This window comes from Neodiprion pinetum, unplaced genomic scaffold (genome assembly GCF_021155775.2).
Source record: "Neodiprion pinetum isolate iyNeoPine1 unplaced genomic scaffold, iyNeoPine1.2 ptg000128l, whole genome shotgun sequence".
Lineage (NCBI taxonomy): Eukaryota > Metazoa > Arthropoda > Insecta > Hymenoptera > Diprionidae > Neodiprion > Neodiprion pinetum.
Window position 1 is genome coordinate 1 of NW_027184498.1, and position 5,000 is coordinate 5,000.

The 5,000-nt window shown below is 59.3% G+C and overlaps 1 non-coding gene across 1 annotated transcript; it reads right to left on the reverse strand.

Moving 5' to 3' along the window:
• Positions 1-780: 780 nt before the first annotated feature.
• On the reverse strand, positions 781-2,692 carry LOC124224287 (small subunit ribosomal RNA). Its single transcript, XR_006884610.1, has one exon. It is a non-coding gene; the product is annotated as a small subunit ribosomal RNA (ribosomal RNA).
• Between the last annotated feature and the right edge of the window lie 2,308 nt (positions 2,693-5,000).

The window sequence follows — 5,000 nt, forward strand, 5'->3', positions numbered from 1 at the left end:
GTCGTGAGCGCGGCGCCGCGTGCGTCAGCCCTTGCGCGGTTGCGCGCGGGAAGGAACGCGCGCCGCGCGTCAAATTTCGTTCGTGCGATAGTTCAAGAGCCGACGTCGCCTCGAGTTCACGGGTCGTCTGCCGGAATTGACCGGCGCCGGACCCGATCGGCTCGCAATGCAAACGATTGACGGCGGACGGCAGTGGGCCGCGTCAGCGAGTCCCGGGCATCGCTGCCCTCGACGCTGACGCGAGCTTCCTCGTACGGGCGAAAATTCTCTCCGAAGCCTACCGCGTTCGCGGCCTGCGTCCGGGGTGTAACGGCGTTGCACCGAGGACACCCGGGCGCAGACAGGCTGCCCGCGAAGAAGCGCTGAGACCAGCTTCGCACGTCTCCCTCGTACGACCTGACCGGGTCGAACGAGTCGAGGCGGACCGCGGAGCGGTCCCCTCTCGGCACCGAGTCGGCCGGAGGCGCGAACGACCCGCCGCTGCTCCGCGCTGGACGCGGAGCGACGGGTCGACGCCTCGGCGCGAGTCGGTCGTCGGGCGGTTTTAGCCGGCGACTGCGCTCGTCGCGACCGCGGCGAACGCCGGACCCATCGGATCCGGCGTCAGCACCGCGTTCGTTGTCACGACGATTGTGTTGCGCGCCGCGGCAACCGGGCCCGACCGTTACGTCGTTCAAACTTTTGTGAAATTTTGTTCGCGACACGTGGGCGTGACACGCCGCTCTCGCGGCGAGACAGCCCCGCGCGCTTACGAGTCGCTGCTTCGGCAGTACGAAACGTTAATGATCCTTCCGCAGGTTCACCTACGGAAACCTTGTTACGACTTTTACTTCCTCTAAATGATCAAGTTTGGTCATCTTCCCGGCAACATCGGCAATGCCGAGACATTGCCGCGTACCAGTCCGAAGACCTCACTAAATCATTCAATCGGTAGTAGCGACGGGCGGTGTGTACAAAGGGCAGGGACGTAATCAACGCGAGCTTATGACTCGCGCTTACTGGGAATTCCTCGTTCATGGGGAATAATTGCAAGCCCCAATCCCTAGCACGAAGGAGGTTCAGCGGGTTACCCGGGCCTTTCGGCCAGGGAAGACACGCTGATTCCTTCAGTGTAGCGCGCGTGCGGCCAGAACATCTAAGGGCATCACAGACCTGTTATTGCTCAATCTCGTGCGGCTAGAAGCCGCCTGTCCCTCTAAGAAGATTATTTGTACGCCGGTAGTAAAAACCGCCCGACCGAGGCCGGGGGCCTTCGAGATACCGGAAGGTACGCCTATATTTAGCAGGCTAGAGTCTCGTTCGTTATCGGAATTAACCAGACAAATCGCTCCACCAACTAAGAACGGCCATGCACCACCACCCACCGAATCAAGAAAGAGCTCTCAATCTGTCAATCCTTCCGGTGTCCGGGCCTGGTGAGGTTTCCCGTGTTGAGTCAAATTAAGCCGCAGGCTCCACTCCTGGTGGTGCCCTTCCGTCAATTCCTTTAAGTTTCAGCTTTGCAACCATACTTCCCCCGGAACCCAAAAGCTTTGGTTTCCCGGAAGCTGCCCGCCGAGTCATCGGAGGAACTTCGGCGGATCGCTAGCTGGCATCGTTTATGGTTAGAACTAGGGCGGTATCTGATCGCCTTCGAACCTCTAACTTTCGTTCTTGATTAAAGAAAACATTTTGGCAAATGCTTTCGCTTCTGTCCGTCTTGCGACGATCCAAGAATTTCACCTCTAACGTCGCAATACGAATGCCCCCATCTGTCCCTATTAATCATTACCTCGGGGTTCCGAAAACCAACAAAATAGAACCGAGGTCCTATTCCATTATTCCATGCACACAGTATTCAGGCGAAAATAGCCTGCTTTAAGCACTCTAATTTGTTCAAAGTAAACGTACCGGCCCACCTCGACACTCAGTGAAGAGCACCGCGATGGGATATTAGTTGGGCCGCCCCGGAGGGCTAAGCCCACCGGTAGGACGTCCCACAATCATGCCAGTTAGACACCGCGAGCGGTGAACCGACAGCGTGGGACACAGATTCAACTACGAGCTTTTTAACCGCAACAACTTTAATATACGCTATTGGAGCTGGAATTACCGCGGCTGCTGGCACCAGACTTGCCCTCCAATGGATCCTCGTTAAAGGATTTAAAGTGTACTCATTCCGATTACGGGGCCTCGGATGAGTCCCGTATCGTTATTTTTCGTCACTACCTCCCCGTGCCGGGAGTGGGTAATTTGCGCGCCTGCTGCCTTCCTTGGATGTGGTAGCCGTTTCTCAGGCTCCCTCTCCGGAATCGAACCCTGATTCCCCGTTACCCGTTACAACCATGGTAGGCGCAGAGCCTACCATCGACAGTTGATAAGGCAGACATTTGAAAGAAGCGTCGCCGGTACGAGACCGTGCGATCAGCCCAAAGTTATTCAGAGTCACCAAGGTAAACGGCGGACGGGACGTACCCGCCGCCGATTGGTTTTGATCTAATAAAAGCATTCCTTCCATCTCTGGTCGGAACTCTGTTTGCATGTATTAGCTCTAGAATTACCACAGTTATCCAAGTAAATGTGTGTACGATCTAAGAAACCATAACTGATTTAATGAGCCATTCGCGGTTTCACCTTAATTTGGCTTGCACTGAGACATGCATGGCTTAATCTTTGAGACAAGCATATGACTACTGGCAGGATCAACCAGGGAGCTTCGATACAAAATCTCGGCTCGGACGTGCGCCACCCATCGCCGACCGGGTCTCGTAGCCCGGTCGGCCGCGCGTCTACTGTAAGTTTCGGGACTGCACGCAGGCAGCCCCGGATCCGTGTGCCGCCACCTTCGACACTCGGCTTATAAGCGTTCGAACGATCTCCCGTACCCGTCGGCTAGATTGAAAGCGTCTGGGATACGTTGTTATAACATCTCTGGTCTTTGAGTGTACGCTCGGAAAGAAGCGAGTTGACGCGTGCGTTGGAGCGTTCGGCCTTCCGTGTTTCACGGAGAGCCGAACTTCTTGGTACCGCGTCAAGGGCCATTCGGTCTGAGACACCGACCCGCGGTAATGCAGTGACGATAGATGAAACAACGCGAGTCGCGTAGTTTCTTTGGTACGAGGCACGGAACGGTCCGCGAACGCCCGCTCCTGGTCTACGCCGAAGTACGTATCGTGCTCGAGCACGTACCGGTACGGCGTAGCAGGCGGACGACGGGAGACCGGCCCGACCGACTCGCTCCTCTTACTAGTAGGAGCCTGGCCGCTAGGACGTCGGCGCCGGTACGGTGGTAGCACGGTCGGCTTACGGGGCGAAACCTCCGCGGGCTATCGAAAAAATTTCGAACTCCGGGAACTTTGTCGAAATTAACCGAGGCTCATATGACGATGTTCCGACAGGCTCCCGGCCCGGATCGACTCCGGGACGCCGCGCATCGCCTTTCGGTCGACTCGGACCGAAATTTTTACAAGTCCCGTCTGTCCGGATCGACTCCGGGACGCCGCGCGTCGCCTTTCGCTCGACTCGTACCGCAGCTTCGACGAGTCCCGTCGGCCCGTATCGACTCCGGCACGCCGCGCATCGCCTTTCTGTCGACTCGGACCGTAATTTTTACAAGTCCCGTCGGCCCGGATCGAATCCGGGACGCCGCGCATCGCCTTTCTGTCGACTCGGACCGAAAGTTTCGCAAGTCGACGTCGGCCCGGATCGACTCCGGGACGCCGCGCGTCGCCTTTCGCTCGACTCGGACCGGAATTTTCACAAGTCCCGTCTGTCCGGATCGACTCCGGGACGCCGCGCGTCGCCTTTCGCTCGACTCGGACCGGAATTTTCACAAGTCCCGTCGGCCCGGATCGAATCCGGGACGCCGCGCATCGCCTTTCTGTCGACTCGGACCGAAAGTTTCACAAGTCGACGTCGGCCCGGATCGACTCCGGGACGCCGCGCGTCGCCTTTCGCTCGACTCGGACCGAAATTTTCACAAGTCCCGTCTGTCCGGATCGACTCCGGGACGCCGCGCGTCGCCTTTCGCTCGACTCGTACCGCAGCTTCAACGAGTCCCGTCGGCCCGTATCGACTCCGGGACGCCGCGCATCGCCTCTCGGTCGACTCGGACCGAAAGTTTTACAAGTCCCGTCTGTCCGGATCGACTCCGGGACGCCGCGCATCGCCTTTCTGTCGACTCGGACCGAAACTTCGTCGAGTCCCGTCGGCCCGTATCGACTCCGGCACGCCGCGCATCGCCTTTCGCTCGACTCGTACCGCAGCTTCGACGAGTCCCGTCGGCCCGTATCGACTCCGGGACGCCGCGCATCGCCTCTCGGTCGACTCGGACCGAAAGTTTTACAAGTCCCGTCTGTCCGGAACGACTCCGGGACGCCGCGCGTCGCCTTTCGCTCGACTCGTACCGCAGCTTCGACGAGTCCCGTCGGCCCGTATCGACTCCGGGACGCCGCGCATCGCCTCTCGGTCGACTCGGACCCAAAGTTTTACAAGTCCCGTCTGTCCGGATCGACTCCGGTACGCCGCGCGTCGCCTTTCGCTCGACCCGGACCGAAATTTTCACAAGTCCGGTCGGCCCGTATCGACTCCGGGACGCCGCGCATCGCCTCTCGGTCGACTCGGACCGAAATTTTCACAAGTCCCGTCGGCCCGGATCGACTCCGGTACGCCGCGCGTCGCCTTTCGCTCGACTCGGACCGAAATTTTCACAAATCCGGTCGGCCCGGATCGACTCCGGTACGCCGCGCGTCGCCTTTCGCTCGACTCGGACCGTAATTTTTACAAGTCCCGTCTGTCCGGATCGACCCCGGGACGCCGCGCGTCGCCTTTCGCTCGACTCGTACCGCAGCTTCAACGAGTCCCGTCGGCCCGGATCGACTCCGGGAGGCCGCGCATCGCCCTCCGCTTGACTCGGAACGAAACTTCACTGAGTCCCGTCGGCCCGTATCGACTCCGGTACGCCGCGCGTCGCCTTTCGCTCGACCCGGACCGAAATTTTCACAAGTCCCGTCGGCCCGGAT